This window comes from Rhinolophus ferrumequinum, chromosome 3 (genome assembly GCF_004115265.2).
Source record: "Rhinolophus ferrumequinum isolate MPI-CBG mRhiFer1 chromosome 3, mRhiFer1_v1.p, whole genome shotgun sequence".
Classification (NCBI taxonomy): domain Eukaryota; kingdom Metazoa; phylum Chordata; class Mammalia; order Chiroptera; family Rhinolophidae; genus Rhinolophus; species Rhinolophus ferrumequinum.
The window spans coordinates 17409821-17427873 of record NC_046286.1 but is presented as its reverse complement, the minus strand read 5'-3'; positions in this window follow the sequence as shown (position 1 = coordinate 17427873).

Below are 18053 nucleotides of genomic sequence, written 5' to 3'. Positions count from 1 at the left end.
AACTTATTATAACAATGTCCCCAATATTTTTAGCTTTATTTTAGAAAACTTAAGTGTTAGTATAATTTTAAATATCTGTAATGATGGCAAAACCCCTTTTTAGGGAGACGGGTACAATTGATGTTGAGAAATAGTCAAATTTATTGGACCCAAGGCAGGTGAATAAAGTATATACGTGCATAGTGGATAAATCATGAAAATAAAAGAACAAAACAAAACAAACTTCAAAATAATGGGATTACAGTTTTCATGTGACACCTTAACTTCAGGAATTAATTCAAAAGTTCCAGGTGGAACCTGATCAAAATTGAGTAAATCAGGTAGCTGCTAATAATGACACCAGTATGAAATATAACACTTGGTTAAATATGTAAATTGTAATGTGCTTTTTATAATGTCTCATAATTTTGTAGTTACACTGTATGACCTCATATGCATTAAGTACTTGTTTTTAATTGTTTTCTGGTTTTATATCCAAACTATCACATATGGTATTTACCATGAATTTTCTTGTAAAGAAAATTACAAATAGTTTTAATAGAAAATACCAGACTTATTTAGTAATAATATAGACTAAACTTTCTAAAAACACTTAATAAGTTCTGAATATTTGCAGATGTATTATCTCGTTTGAGCCTTCTAGAGTTTCTTCTTAATGAAATGTTTTTGCATATTACCATACTTTTATTTTCTTCCCAGGCAACCATGGAATAAACTTCTAAAATAACTGTAGTATAAATTGACTGAATAACTTCACCTTTGTCTCCTTTTTTTTTTACCCCTACAACACTCTTATTTGTAAACTGTTAATCCTCCCTGAAGTTTCCACTATTCTCAGCTGTGAGAAAATGTCTGAAATTGAAAAAGATGCAATTAGGTGTAGGGAATAAAGATTGATGTTGGCTTGCCCCAGGGTGGATAAGAAATTTTTCAGAAATGTAGACAGTTATGTGAAAGAATCAGAACTGGCACAGAGGTAAAGTACAATATCAAAAGAATGAGGGAAAATAAGGGAAGATATACTGGAAAACTAGTATACCCTGTGTTTATAAAAGCTTGGTTGTCAAGCAAAGTGATAGGACATTTTCCCACCACACTCATTTCACAACTGTCTCATTACCAACACCAACACCAACACCAATACCTTCCTTTCATCTGAAATACTGAAGGCGTCATTATTTATTTTTATTAGTTCCAGGTGTACAAAACAATGCACTAGTGAGACATTTACACCCCTCACAAAACGATAACCCCCTCCCCCAATATACTGTCCCTCTGACATGGTATATGGCTGTTACAAGTCCATTGACTTTATTCCCTATGCTGTACTCCACATCCTGTGAATGTACTCCACAAACCTTAATTATACATTTTTATTAGGCTTTCTTCTTCTGGTCTCACTCTTCCTGTTCCCCACCCCAGCGTATTTGAATTAATCCCCTAAAACTACCTGCACCTAAGTCCTTATTTCAAGCTCTCCTTTTAGGGGAATCCAAATTAAGAAAGAGGGCAACCTTAGAAATCATCTAATGCAATTCTTCCAATTTGCAGTGGAGGAAATAAAAAGCGAGAGAAGTTATGTAACTTGACTGAAGACAGAAAACAGAATAGTGATAAAACTAGTCCTGAAGTATCTGTAGCTTCAATTTTATGAGTTACTATCACATGTGTCTGAGAGATAAGAGCCTAGTTCTTGTCATATGTTATAGAGATAACATCAATCCTAATATCTCTCAATAACTATCATATCAGTACCTATGCTTAATTGACATACTACTTCAATAAAAATGATCGTAAACTAATTCAAAACAGAAATTTGTGTCAATTATATCCTTAAAGATATACTATATTATGATTATTATATGTAACCCTGGTTGTGGTAAATATTCAACATATAAATGCTTCGCGTTCTGTCTTAGAGGTGCCAGTTTTTTTCTACTCAAGTTCTTATGATTGATTACATGTGACTCTCTGTGATCTCTTTGAATAGGCCTAACAATGTAACATGAGAATATAATTTTTATAAAGTAAATTAAACACTTGAATTCAGAAATTTGAGCAGGAAAGGCAACTCTAATGTAAATCTGCTCCAACAATAAGGCAAATCAGTGAATTTATTTTAATGAAAACATTTCTGTGACAGCGACAGCAGAAAACGGAGGTATAAAAAAGGCAAGAGCTTTTCAGATATATAGAGTATGTGTTCATGAGGGAAAAGATAATTTTTTTTAGATACATTGGAAGCAGAGAGTCTCAACTTTTCTAGCAAGATAAGCTTTTCCCCATATTTATATTTCACAGTTCATTTTTAATTTTTCCTTAGAGATTTCAGTTTATGTTATGAAGACCAAGGCTTTTACATACAAAGATCTATTAACATTTTTCATGTTGTTCATGTAAAAAATAATCTCTGCTTTTACAGTGAATATTATAATTCTCTTTGTAAAACTACTTATGTTATAACCTTGATTAGAACAGTGGCCGTTTATTCTGTTAGTAGTGATCATCTTTGAAAAATAAATTGATATAGTCATGTTTATTAATATTTGGATGAAAGTACTTTTTAAAGTTATTATCTTACTATACAATAATGATATGTCAAATGAGGAGTCAAATTTTATCCCAGTTTTGCTAGCAGCGCCTCCTTAAATGACTGTTCCTTTAGTAAATAGCAGTATTTTCTGGGCATAGAGCTGGACTGATGAATGATCTGAACCTCCATGGCCAATAAGGTCATTACTTTGCCTTTTCTCTGGCCTCCTGGGACATTTTCTACAGTGTAGACTCACTAAAACCCTGATGAATTTCATTGGTTGCTATCCCATAATCTGTACGTCAATCTACTAGAAAGAGTAGTGTTCTTTTTCTACTTTCTTCAGCACTGTCACCAGCCCCTAGGGTGATACCTGGCACGTAGAAGGCACTCAGTAAATGTTTATGGAAAGAATATATGAGCGCCTGTATTTTTAACCTCTGATTTTTTTTTTGCAATATTTGAAATAGTAAGAACTTATATGCAGAACATTAACCCTTTTTAATGTACAATTCTGTGAGTTTTGACACATGTATACAGTTTTGAATTTACCACTTAATTAAAATACAAGACAGTTGCAGTATCTCCAGATTTTCCCAATAACCCACTCCCAGTGCCTGACAATCACTGATCTGCTTTTTATTCCTATAGTTTTACTTTTACAAGAATGTCATGTAAATAGAAACATACAGAATGACGTTAGGTTTTTGTCCGCTTTTACTTACCACACACTATTTGAGATTCATCCACATTATGGCATGTAAATTATCATCTTTTAAGGGTAAAGTGCTCATGAACTTTTAAGAATAAAGGCCCATGGTAGTAGTCATCATGTTTATATAGAACATACCGCTAAAGAAAAATGCTTTAAACTCTAAGAGTGAGTCCCTTCTGAAGTGTACCATTTGTGATTACTGTGCTAAATTCCATTAGAGAAACAGAATTGAGTCACAATTAACCACTTTTAAGAAAAAAAGACTAATACGATTTTAACTCTAAGCAAATTATTTATTTTGGATCTTTTCTCATTGTCACTTTTCACAGTTTCACTTATTTTCAGGTTGGAATCTTGAAATAGAGAACAAGCTTGATATAATGATGTCAAGAGATAAGTGTGGGTAAAGAGTAAGAACTGAAAAACATAGTAAGGAAAAGGCGGGGAAAGGGCAGGAGTCAGCTAAGAGTTAATTATTGAGCAAAGAGGCAAAGTGTAAACCAGAAATCTGGACATGTATTTACTAGTAAGAAAGACAACTATTTGAATGATTTTGACTATAGATCTTTTTCATCTTTAATTAAAATATCAGTTAACAGGCAAAGTCTTCCTGGGCTGGGAAATTTGCACTGACTGGATGGCTTCCTGTGGGGATAGAAATACACTAGAGGTTAATGGACTCTTGCACAGATCCTAGAAAGTCCTTCCAATGCAATAACTAGTGGTGTCCTCAGTTCCGTACAAGATGGAGGCAAAACTGTTGGGCACAAGGAATAGTGATTTTGAATAGAAACTAGAGCACAGGCAAAGATCACAAAAGAAATATACTTGAATCAGAGCAGTTGTCTATTCAGCTCAATTCATTATGAATATGTTTTTATTCAAGTTTTTGTAATAAACATTTTTAACTTTATGCCATGAGCCAGGCATGACTAATTACAAAATAAGATAGGGTAAGATTTCTGCCTTTGAGAATCTTGTACTCTAGCAGGGAATATAGACCGAGAAGCAATTAGAATAAAGTGCGTTAGGGGAGGAATGGAGAATATGAAATCACGTAACAAAGAGAACCAGATGATTACAGGTGTGAGGAAGGAGGGTAAAGTCCTTATGTCTGAGGGCAGACATGCAAGTCAAGTGCTAGGTCAGGAGAGATGGAAAATATCAGAGATGATAGGATAACTTAATGGAATGAAGTCTGAAACAGTGGGAAGGAGCTGTGCAGAAAAGGTTTAACTCAGCAGGCCTGGGCTGCTCAAACTGTGTATTTCCAGAGACTTCAGCACTTGCCCTTGACTTGGTATATAGTCAAGGGGAGATGACTGAATCTTTGCATTATCCTGCCTGGGGAGTGTCTGTATACCTGGGGCCTTGGGCCAAGGCAGATATTTTATGCTAATGATGTGATTTATAGTGAATAACTGTGTTTGTATGCCTCAGGCTTTGGGCTTCACTGTATCAGGTTGATGTCTGTGGGGCTGGGGTCTGAGTAGCTGAAATCAGTTATGCAGGAGCCTACAGGCCTGTGTGACTGACCTCCCAATATAAACTCCTGACACCGAGGCTCAGGTGAGTGCTTTTGGTTGGCAACATCTATTGTCATACATTGTTTCTGGGAGAATCGGTGCCTTCTGTGCTAGTCTGTTAGGCTAGAGCAGCTGAAAGCTTGCACGTGATTTTTTTCTGCATCTTTGCCCTATTCATCTTTTTCCTTTGCTGAATCTAATCTGCATTGTTTTGCTATAATAAACCATAACTGTGATGATAATAGATTTTTTCTAAGTTATTTGAGTCATCCTCATGAGACATCAATGCTCTGGTTGGTCTTGGGAACCCTTCACACTGAGCATCACTGACACAGAAGGAAAAAAAGTTGTGGGTATAGGGAAGCTTATAGACTGGGCAAGTGGGAAAGGAAAAGAGAGACAGTCTGCTGGCTTGCACTTTTTTCTATGGAGGTGTATTTTGCTGAAATGGAATCAAAGGGGAGTGTTGGCGCTAGGAAAAAGGCTCACATTTTGAGGGGAGTTTACAGAAAGTGAAAATTATGAGGTTGAAAGTCAGGGCAAATTTGGGAATGTGTGTGTTATTTGGGGAATGTCGACAACTTATTTAAGTTTGTAGATCCTGAATTTATAGTGACTTTTATCTACCATATTATAAGCTTCTCTTTAGTTATGCTCTATGATTCATTCAGTGGTTTCATTTCTATCAAGAAGTTGTGATGGAGGGCATTAGGGAGAATTAGGCTGATGATATTGAAAATGGTTAATTGCATCTAAGCTGAGTAGAGAATATAGGAGGAGGATGAAAATAAGGGAGGAATCCAAGAGTCAATGAAGCGTGGGTCTTGCTGAGATGAAAAACAAACAAAACAAGCAAAAAAAAAACCAAAAAAACTAAGTTGGTGTACTGGATGCACTTGAGGCAGTAAGTGGAACAAAGGGATGATACAAGATGGGGATAAAGGGAAAACTGAATTCAGTATTTCACCTAAATACTTCTGTCTGTAGCGGTGGCAACAAGGGATATTTCAAGGAAGAAAATTATATCTTAACACTGTGCCAAAGTCATGGAAAACACGTTAAATGTTTTCTGAATAATTCAGTGAATATTGATATTCATGCTTTCTTATTAACTTGTTCAGGTGCTCGTATGGAAGACAAACATGAATTGAAAATTCTTAAACATATATAATAGTACAAGAATTTCAAATTTCCATACATAAGAATCTTTTCCCCATACCCTCCTCTACACTCAATCTTATGAAGTCAAGTAATTTCTTTTAAATATAAATATAATAAGTAAAAATTAGTATTTTTTTAAAAAAACATTACATTATTTAGGATTTTAGTGAAATAAAATGTAGTTTTTTGGCATTTTTCTATCTTTATTTTCTCATGCTCGTCTTTTTGTTTTCAGCTTTGTTTTTCATGCACTTCTGCCATAAAATTGTTTGATTCTGACGTACGCAAATTTATTCATATTTTCCATCATCATGGCTTGTGAATTCTGTCTTATAAAGATTTCCCATTGTATTTCCTAAAAATGTATTTTACATTTTTATGACACTTGTATTGCTTTTTATGTTTATATTATTAGCCAATATGGAATTTATTTTTATTAAGATAAAAGATGAGGATGTAACTCATATTCCAAAAAAACTAATCAGTTTCCCAATTCCCTTTGTTAAGTGGTCCAGCTTTATCCATGGATTTTAAGACCAATCTTCATTGTATTATAAATTTCATATATATAATATATTCACACATTTGTTCCACGGATGGAGTTGTCTATTCTAGATGATATTCCTATATCTTTATAGTGTCTCTGACATCCCTCTATGTTCTCTTTATTCAAAATTATTTTCCCTCCTCTCCCATTTCTCTTTCATATGCATTTCAAAATCAACGTATAAAATTTCTTTACAATATTATTAGGAATGTATAGAAATTCATTGAATTTATTAAATTTATGGAAATGAATTGAATTCACTTAATTAATTGAGGAGAACTGACTTCTTTCACATAGTGTCCTCTTATTCAATGATGCGGTCGATTCATTAAATGTATACTTCAATATATTTATGCATACATTTTCTCAGCACAAAGATTACACTTGGGTAAGTTTTTGTTGATTATTTTTTCCCACCAGAAATCCTTGGACATTTGTTGTTAAATTCATTTCTATATAAAGTTTTTTGTTGCTATATTCCCTAATTGAAACATCATTGAGTTTTGTGTGTTTCTTCAGTATTGAACTATAATATCAACTTAATTGCTTGATATAATAATTTATCAAGTAAATATTTTGGATTATCTATGTAGGTAGTTGTACGTAAATAATTACAATTTTGCTTCTTTTCTAATTTTAATACTGAGTTTATCAACTTTTTTGTCTTTGAACATTGACTAGGAACTTCAGTTTAAAATGATGAATAATATTCAATGAAAACCCTATAGTTTGTTTTTCTATGTATTCCTTAGACTGTCTGCCCTACACTACGTCATCTTCTTTGTTTTCAAGCTCAGCTTTATTCATTTACTTTTAAAACTGTTTCCAGGGATTGGATGTCAGAAAGGCAAGTTGCAGAGTATGCTTAATTTATCTTGAAAAATAAATCAAAAGTTCTTATTAAATTTTTAATTAAATTACGCATGCCAAACATAGAGGTTTAGTTCCACCAAACGAGCACTCTCTGAGCATTATAAAAACGAAAACAAGAAATCTTTCTTAAATGAGAACTGAAATGCTGGTAATTTTGTAAGTCCTCATTGGCATTATCCTTAAAAATGTACTTTTAGAACTATAAATTATAAAACAATTCAATATGCCAATCAGCAAAATATCTGTTAAAATTTCCTCCCTGCTTCATTTGATTATTTGATTATTATGCTTTATAAGCATATAAAGACCTTTTTGAATGAGTTGAGGGTTCCTTATATATTAAGAGGAGAAAAGGCCTGAGGGGAGAGTCCATAGAACTAGACAGACTTCTTGAAACATTTTCTTAGCCCAGAGTACTCCTTTTACACATGTAGAAAAGGAATCTCTGGGAGGTGAAGTGCTCTATGGAACTACTTGTCAAGGGGCAGCATTAGATTGGAACCACACTCTCATGATGTTGCTTCTCCACAACTGTTACTTTAGCAGAAAGTACTAGGTTTAAGTAGGGATGGGTCCCTGGGACATAGGATAGCTCTTAAGGTCAAGTCCTGTAGGGTATCTTTTTTTAATCACAGATTTTGAGGAATCTGATAAAAGCCAGAGATATTCTCCTCAGAATTTTGCGTAAATACATATTAATGCAATTTGATATTCAGACTCCTGTGTATCAGTAACAACCTGAAATTTATCCTTGAGTCCATAAAGGCTAACTTAACATCGATTTAGAAAATTGCTACATCAGGTCTAAATAAGGGACTTATGTCACCAAAGGTAAAAGTTTTTAAACACTTGTTTTCTTATTGCTAATTCTTCTGTCCTGTCAAAATATTTTTGCAATTGAAATAGTTTTGTGGGATTCTATTATACTAACTATTAAGTTACTGGATTGGAAAGTACAAAAGGAGGAAAGGATTTATCTACATAAAATGATGAAAAGGTTCTTTTATGCACATTGTCTCACTTTGGGAAATATAAAATATTGAAGACATAAATATTTAAGCATAAAAAGTATCATTTCTATGGGACTATAAATTAAATTCTTAAAGAAAAATACATAATTTATATATATACTTATATATAAATTATACATTATACATTTATAATTATATTATACATAGTATATACATTTATAAATTATGTTATATAAATTATTATATATAAATTAGAGGCTTTAAAATATATTTATAAATATATGGATATATTTGTAAATTCCACCATTTCTTTACCAATAATGTCAAGGAGCATGAGTTGGTAGTAATGACCATAAAATGAGAAGAAAAATTTCCCCTACTTCCTTCAGTTTTTCCTGGAACATGTTCTGTTTTCCTGGAGGTTTGATCATTGCCAGAGTATTTTTGTTTTGCTTCTGGTTCTTGCTTTCTCTGATTCTACTTTATACTATACCTTCCCTTCTATTGCAGCCTATGTATCTTTATGCATTTTTTAATTTTTCACTCCTCTTGTATCTGCTCAGCACAAATGTGACTCTCCCACGGTGCCTAGGTTTTCACCTCCAGAGTACTTTTTAATTTTTTTTTTAACAGTAGTGGTTGAATAGAGCTGTCACTGACTTCACTTTATGTAGTTAAAACTTCTTTTTACAAAACTTAGACTTAATAAAAGTATCTGTTTCTTCCCTATCTACAAAATATTGCTAGAGAAGGGTGGCTCATATTTTAAAATTTCAATATACTTGTTCAAATTCATAAATGAAGATCTGGTATTCTGTGCACATAGCAGGGCTGTTACATTTATCCCCTTGAGGATACACAATTCTTTGGCTTAGTTTCTGATGTCAAAATGAGATTGTGAATTCTCAGGTTAATTTATCCTTAAATTACTTTTAAAGATTTGTGCAATTTCCTTAGGGAATAATAAAAGTTGATATTTAAGAATTAGATAAATCGTTTATTTCTGGGGGAAATATTCCTAATTAACTTAGTGATTCATTTTGGGAAAACTTATACCGTGTTTCCCCAAAAATGAGACCTAGCTGGACAATCAGCTCTAATGCGTCTTTTGGAGCAAGAATTAATACTAGACCCGGTTTTATTTTACTATAATATAAGACCTGGTCTTATATAACATAATATAGTATAAGACCAGGTCTTATATTAATTTTTGCTCCAAAAGATGCATTAGAGCTGACTGTCCGGCGAGGTCTTATTTTCAGGGAAACAGGGTACCAAGTTTTCCTTTGTTTTGGCTTTCCTTCTGGCAAACCAACTCTTCATCTTTTTACCAACTTCCTGCTGCCTGTCTCCTTGTCCTCTAGGAGCCTATCCTTAATACTTAATGTTGTTCTCTTATGCTATGTAGTATGCTGAGATAGCATACCTTAGTGAATATTCATTTCCTCAGTGTTATTTATCTCTCCTGGGGGACACAGGAAGGGCAAAGGGAGAGTATAAAAATGTAAAAATGAAACACAAGATTTAAAGGAAGTCAAAGTGAGATGTGAATGACTGATAGTCTATAAAAAGTATTCTTAATCCTCTATGGATATACAGATAAAATTATAATCTTGTTAATATTGAATCATTTTTATAACTAGGATCTAAACCTTTTTTTCTCTCTCCATTTTTTCACTATAAATTTATCTGCTCTTTGGATGTGTTAGAAAATAATTACTCAGTTGACCTGAGATAGTGTTGTATAGAAAGAGAAGGTGATGAGGAAGAAGCAAATCTCGATGAGTGAGCAGACGTCCTGGGAGTTCAGGGAAGAGTTTTATGGCTAAACTAATTAGGGAATGGAACATATAAGTAAAATTTTTGTGTCTCTTTGTTGCCCTTAAAATGAAAAAAGTTGTTCATCTCCTCAATTATAGAAATGCAGGTCATTGTGGGCTCTCTTTTAGAGAGTACAACTCCTCTGATGGATCACTCAATTGCTTTGCTCTATAGTCAGCATAAAGTAAGTACAATAGCTATTTAATGACACTTCCATCTTTCATATGTATATAAAATTATTTTCTTTTTATTTGCTTAGCTTTGTAAATTTACATTAATTGTCTTTTCTAAATGCTGAAACAAATTAGCTTAATATTATTTTTCCTAAATAATAAAGCACATCAGATAATGTAAAATTCCCATTTTTCCTATATCATACAGACCAAGGCCCTCCCCTCCCCGCTGTTCCTATCTGAACTGGCTTCACTGGAGAACTACTATAGAGCTGTCAAGATAGAATTTTTACTCACCACTCTTCTTCACTGGAGCACCTGTTTTCTGAATCCAATGACATGTCTTGATTAAGGAGGACTTTGTTTTCCTGTAGCTTCCAGAAAAAAGATCCTTAAAAGACGAATTATTTGCATTGTTTTTAATTTGAGAAAATATCTTTTATCTATTATATACTTGTTTGATAGTGTGTTTAAGTATAGAAATATAGATTGGAAATTATTTTCACTCAGTACATTGAGGGCATTTTCTCCAGTAACTTCAAGCATCCAAGTGTGTCTGAAAGTATTGTCCAATGAAAGTGTCTCCTTGCAGGCCGCAAGAGTCTCTGTATTATATTATACTGTGGAAACAAGAGTTGTAGGAATACTTGTTAGTGTCCACACAGAGAGTACTGGCCAGTGGGACTATGGGAAGATTAAAACAAGGTTTTTGAAAAACATTAAAAATAACCAGTGAAGAGCAAGTTGCCTGGCAAACATTATGCAATGATGTTTATATATAAACTTTATGTTCTTAGCTTTTCTTGTGAAAAAGAATGTGTACCAATTAACCAAATTAAGATTTTGTAATTGTATACCTTTTATTTAAATAAGCATAAAAAATGGCTCAGTATTAGGGAGGTATTTCAAGTCTCCAGTATGATAAAGTTTCCAATTAAGAATATTATTTAGTTTTGCCTTTTTTCTTTATTAAAGCCAAATTCATTTGGCCATATATTTGTTATATGTATTTCACATGATATTGAAAATACAGTAATAAAATATCCAAAAAAAGGGTTTTAATATGACAAAGCTTCAAAATATATGGAATAGCAATTCTAACAACTGTAAAAAGAAGCAGACAAATCCACAAATAATAGTCAGAAATTTTAATACCTTTCTCTTGATAGAATGAGTATACAGAAAATGAATATGAGTATAAAAGATTTGAATAACTCTATTGACTAACTTGAGGTAATTGATATCTAAAGAACACTCTATCAATAATAGCAGAAGGAAGTCTCTTTAAAAGTGCACATGGAATTTTTACAAAGATAGCCTATATTCTGGTCCATAAAATAAGTCTTAATGCATTTGAAGGGATTTACATTATACCTACTATGCTCTCCCCAATTAAAATAATATAATTCTAAATAACCTATGAGTTAAAGAAAAATATGAAAGGGATATTAGAAAATATTTTAAACTCAATGAAAATGAATACACACCAAAACAAAAATGCCAAGAGAGCAATGCTTAGAGGAAAATATATACCATTCAATGGCTATATTAAAAATAAAACTTTAAATAGCCTTAGAGTCTACCTTAAGAAGCTATAAAGATAATACCAAAAGAAATACAAATGAAACAGGAAGAAAGATTTTAAAGATTAGAGAGAAAAAAATCATTGAAATGGAAAGCAGAAAAACAATAAGAGAAAATCAATGTAAACCAAAGTCATTAAGGATATCAATAAACTTAATAAACTTATAGAAAGACTGATCAGGACAAAAAGATAAAACTTATAAATTAAAAATAAAAAGAATGGGGGAGATTACACCACTATAGATCAATAAACATATAAATAATAATAAGGGACTATTATAAAAAAGTTTTTATTAAACTTGATAACTTTGATGAAATAGGTTAGTTCCTTGAGATATACATATTAAAGTTCAATCAAAATGACCGTAAATTAAAATTTTGCATACATTTATAGCAAATCAAATCCAACTATATATAAAAAGTTAAGAAGTGCCAACCCACATCACAAAGACATACCATTACACAACTATTATAATGATTAAAATTGAAAAGATTCACTGTTCCAAGTGATGGCAAACACACAGAAAGAGAATTCTTATACCCAGCTAATGAAAATTTTAAGTGACAGAAGTACTTTGGAAATAATTTTAGTAACTTCTTTAAAAATTAAGTAAATGCTACCATGTGATGTAACCATTCCACTCCTAGCTATTAGGTTGGTGCAAAAATAATTGCTGTTTAAAAGGTTAAAAAAAAATTGCAAAAAGCACAATTACTTTTGCACCACCCTCATATTTACCCAAGAGAAAGGAAAGCATTTGTCCATGCAAAGACATGTACAAAAATGTTCATAACACCTTTTTTGTAATAATTAAAAACTAGAAACAGTATGGCTACAAGTGGATAAAAGAGAAAAGGTTTAACTATTGATCTATGCTGCAACATGAATGCATCTCAAAATCAATATGTTCAGGGAAAGAATCTAGACAAAAAAGAGTTCATAGTATAGGATTCCATGTATGTAAAATTCTAGAAAATGAAAATTTATTACAGCCAATTTGTGGCAGTCAAACTCCTGGTGATGGGGTAGAGGGAGGGATTACAAAAGACTTGGGGAAAATTTTGGGAGTGATGGATATGTTTTTTGACCATGGTGATAGTTTTGCAGGTATATACATATGTCAAAATGTATCAAGCTGTACACTTTAAATATGTGCAGTTTATTGTGTGTAAGTAAAACTCTTAAAAGCTAAACCAATCAAGTGCAATCTGACCAGTAGTTTTCACATAATGAATGTATAGAAGTTTACTTTATTTTCTTAAGATATTTCATCAAAGAGGATATGTCACATCAATCAAATTATAATTTTGTGTTGTATTTTTTTTTTTTTTTTAAAGCCTGAAAATGGACTCAGGGTCAAGGACTCAAAACCACTAGCATGGTAGTTAAGACCTTTTTCTGGTTTGACATTCTTTCTTTTAGCAGAAATCATTTGGCCATAATGTATAGTTTACCTGAAATTCAGGATACATTACTAAAATTTTCAAAAATAATGCTGTATGTGCAAATAGTGTAGAATGAAAGGAGAACAAGTTTATTCTTGACCAGTAATCCATCTTCTTTCATCTACTCTTTCAAAATTTAATAAATATAAGTATCATACACATGACAACTATGCAGTCTTTAAATTACCTAAGGCAAGAGATAGAAAAGGAGAGGGATACTTTTAGCCTTGAAACCATTGAAAATGCACAATTCCTGTATTAGGTTCATAATTGTGTTTATGAAATCACCTTGGAAGTAAACAGATTCCTGTGTTAGAGTTAAAATACCATGCTCTTATGTTTTGTGCTCTGTTCCTACTATTTATATGGCCTAACATTCCTTTTTTCTGATCGTCTAATTCCCAAATATCATTCATGTTTCAGCTCAATGTGATCTCCTTTCATAAGCCTTCACTTATCCTCCAGGGTAAGATTAATGCCTCTCCCTTATGTCTTTCATGTTTTCCCAGGACTTCTGTAATCTTACAACACAGTATTTTAAGATTTTTTTTCACACTATATATGCTAAATCATTAATACCATGTGAAGAAAATGCTTTGATTACTGTTAATTATATTCCAGTTTCAAAGTGAAAACCACAACATAAGTAATGTCATTATTTTACATTTTCCAAAGCCTATTTTAAGAAATCTGAGCAAAAGTACATTACCCGAACAGATATATTTAACAAAAGCTTTAATATCAATCAGAGCAAAACATTAAATGTTTTCCCTCTTAAAAATATAGATCTCTTAAATAGTTTAGGGCAGACACTGAATCATGGCAAAAAAAAAATCATTTCCAGGGAGTCTGAATCTCAGGGAAACTGAATCTACCTCTTTGTAGAATTTAATGGAAATTTATTTTTGCCTGCTTAAAGGTAAGCTGTTTTTTAAAAATCCTTTGCTAAATGCTTTGTAATTTGTTTTCCTTTTTTTTTCCCCTCTGTATTCAGAGCTGTGTAGAATGCACGTGTGCAGAATGGCTGAGGACAGCCAAGCAGCTCTGTCAGATAAACAGCTTGGTGGGTACAGCTACCTCTCTTTAGAGCAGGCCTTACTCTTAGGAAGCTGGCTTCCCAGCTTAAGGTGAGAAAGTATCAGGCAGGCAGATATTAGTTCTGTGTGAAGTGGTAAAATGTACAACCAGTCATGGAAAGTGGAACATTCACTATAGAATGAAGGAAAGAACAGTGGTTGAGTTGACATATGTTGGAGAGATTAGATTCTCCTATGGTATCAGAGTGAGAGGTAAATAGAGTATATATATCTTGTCATTTTTGGACATCTTTAAACCGTGAAATTGTGGTTATTCTTTATTGACTTTTTCAGATATAACGTTAGTAAAAAATCACAGATTCTTTTCTCAGATCTTCACTTTCCTGGCCTCTGTAATGTGCAAAATGCTAAAGCATGATCAAATAAGAGGACCATGTTTAAAGCAAGAAAAGTTACAGAATTTACTCATATGATTTGAAGTTAGCAAGTATCTCCACAACTTTATATATTATGTCCCATTGTCAAAGAATCTGGGTCCCTATCATAATTTTTAAAAAGTGACTCTTTTCTAACAAAGTTGTTTGTATGTTTAAGATATTCTGTTATAACTTTAAAGAATAAAAATTGCAGTTAACTTGTTGGGAACTGATTTTGTTGCCATCAGTTGCTCATTCCTATGAAATTTCGTATTCTAATTAGACCAGGGTTTTTTTAATCTCAAAACTATGGACATTTTCCAGTGGATAATTATTATTTGTTATGGGATAACTGTTCTGTGCATTGCAGGGTATTTAGCAGCATCCCCAGCTTCTACACTTAGATAGATGCTAGTAGCGTCCCACAGTTGTGACAATAAAAGCTATCTCCAGAAATTCCTAAATGTTTTGTTGGGGTAAAATCACGCTTACTCTGTTTCCCCGAAAATAAAACCTAGCCAGACCATCAGCTCTAATGGGTCTTTTGGAGCAAAAATTAAGTAAGATCCGGTCTTATATTATATAAGACCCGGTATTATATTATACCCAGTCTTATTTTAATATAAGACCGGTTCTTATATTAACTTTTGCTCCAAAAGATGCATTAGAGCTGTTGGTCCGTCTAGGTCTTATTTTCGGGGAAACACGGTATTTGAAAATGGCACTGATGTTTCTCAAGGGTGGTACATACTCACACACAACTGTTAGAGATTGTGGAAAGAGCTTACTTAGGCTTTTCACTGAAACAAAATTGAATGTGAATCCCAGGTCTATTATTTAGTACCTCTGTGAATATGATGAATTCATGTAATCTCTAAGAGCTTCATTTTCTTTCCTGAAATTTAGGAATAATAAATAATAAATTACATGATTAATGCATTGCAAATAAACAATAACTAAATGTCCCATTGGTTTTATATTTAGCATTATTTATCTTAATTAGTATGTATGCTAACAATAAAATACTTTCATGATTTTGAGATTCAGATAATAGTTTGATTATATACATTAATCTCCATCCGTGACCCAATGGAAATTATAAGGCTATAAAAAGATATTTCTACAGCACAAAGACAATTGAAAGAGGTAATTAGCAGTGAAGGAATTTCAGTATCTGAGGGAGTAAAAGTGAATGGGACAGTTAAGACTGATGAAAATTGAATGCGTTCTTCAGGCAGGAAGTCATCAAAATTTGTTAGTTAACAAAGCTCATCCACGCAGTTATTTTTCACAATTATCTTTTTCGTTGTTTTTGTCTTCAAACATGAATCGACAAATAGCTCATTGATATTTAGGAATGGCTGAAAAGGAAAAAAAGGAAATACATTTTTAAAAGATCATAAAATAAATTCAGTTACATAAAACAATTTTTAAAAATTGGTATATACAGAGAGACTCTACCTCATGCATAAAACAAGAAAATAACATGATTAAAGGGAAGAACCAGTTACCAATAAAAAGCTTTGCAAATTAAAAACTGATTTCTGAAAATTAAAAGGAAAACCTGTGTAAGGGTAGGAAAACAAAGTAGAGTAAGTCTCCAAGAAAACAGAACAGAAAGACAGATTGAAAATAGGGAAAAGAAGAACAGACAACAAGGAGTAATATACATTTCCACTACCTTGATTAAAGAGAAAACAAAATAAAGAATAGAGAGCTGAGGAGAGTTCATCATATTTGATACAGAAGAATGCTCTGGAGCTAATATATTGAGTCTTTAAATTGTAAAGACCTGCCGATTATTTAGCAAATGGGATGGGGACAGTGATACTTAAATATATTCCTGTTAAAATTTGAGAAAAAAGAGAACATTATATATGCACCAAAGAGGAGGGAGAAAAAGACATCTACAGAGGAACAAGGAACACCTTGGCACAATATTTCAAGAGCAAGAGTCAAAACTAAGACAATGAAATAAGCGTTTTGAATTTCTGGGGCAAATGATTTCAGCTTATAATTCTACAGTCAGATATGGTTTCATATATAAATGAGGGCTGATGACAGATATTTTGGGTAAGTAATGACTGAAATAATGGATCCTCTGTCAGTCTTAGGAAGTTGTCTAGATGGTGAATTTGAAAGGAGAGGTGAGAGAAAATTTAAGAACCTACCGTAAGTACCTGGGAGTTACAAAATAATGAATAAAAATGTAAATATCACAAACGTAACCAATAATGAACCTAAAAGTAGTAAATATGACCATTTAGAAGAAAAATGGAGGGAGGTGGGCATGGTGAGTGACCTAACCTCTAAATACTTGTGGGAAGAAGATAATACGTGACTAAAATTGAAAACTCTAAGAAAGGTGACATAAATACTACTTGAGAAATATTGAAGTAGATATCAGAAGAAATATTTAAAGTAATAAGTGTTTAGGGGAATAAAACGAGATAGGGAAGGGTGTGGTGAGAATATACTGTTTTTCACTGCAAGTCATTTTGTATCATTTTAATATTTTATGTATGGATTTTGTTTTTTTTTAAATATAGTTTCAATGTCATGTTCTCAAAATCCTCACTCATATATAAAGACATGCAATAAATAATCCAGGAAAATAGAACGTGAATATGGATTGGGGGATTTGTAGCCCTTCAGATACAGGAGCAAAACCACCCTTCAGCACAAGTCTGCCTTAGCGGGAGATACACACACAGGTTTTATTTATTTTTATCTGTCTGTCTTTGCCATCCTCTGTTCTTCCAACCTCGTTTTCTTTTCTTTACCTGCTCTTCACTCCTCCCTCCATATTGTTAACTTACGATGCAATATGAAAGCCTTAGGCTAATGCCTCTTCTCTATCCACTGCAAAGACAAATGCAAACTCCTGTGACTTCCCTTGTTGTGGGAAAGGGATGATGTCAGGTCACATACAGAAGAGGGAATATCAAAGGAATTAGACAGTGGTGACAGTAATAATAGTTAACATTAATTAATGTCAAGTAAATACAGGGCACTTTACATCCTAAATCTTATTAACTCTAAGGATAAGTGCTCAAAGATTGCTAGCTTTGTGTTATAGATAAATACACTAGGGTTGTGGATGTTGAGATAATACTCCCATTAAATGGTGGAACTTGGATGTGACCCCCGTCCTGTTTGAAACCAAAAATCATAGCCTTTCCTCACCACTAAATTGTTTAAAAAAGAGATTTCTGGTTTTATCCTAAGATTTTTGTTTGTTGATTTGCCT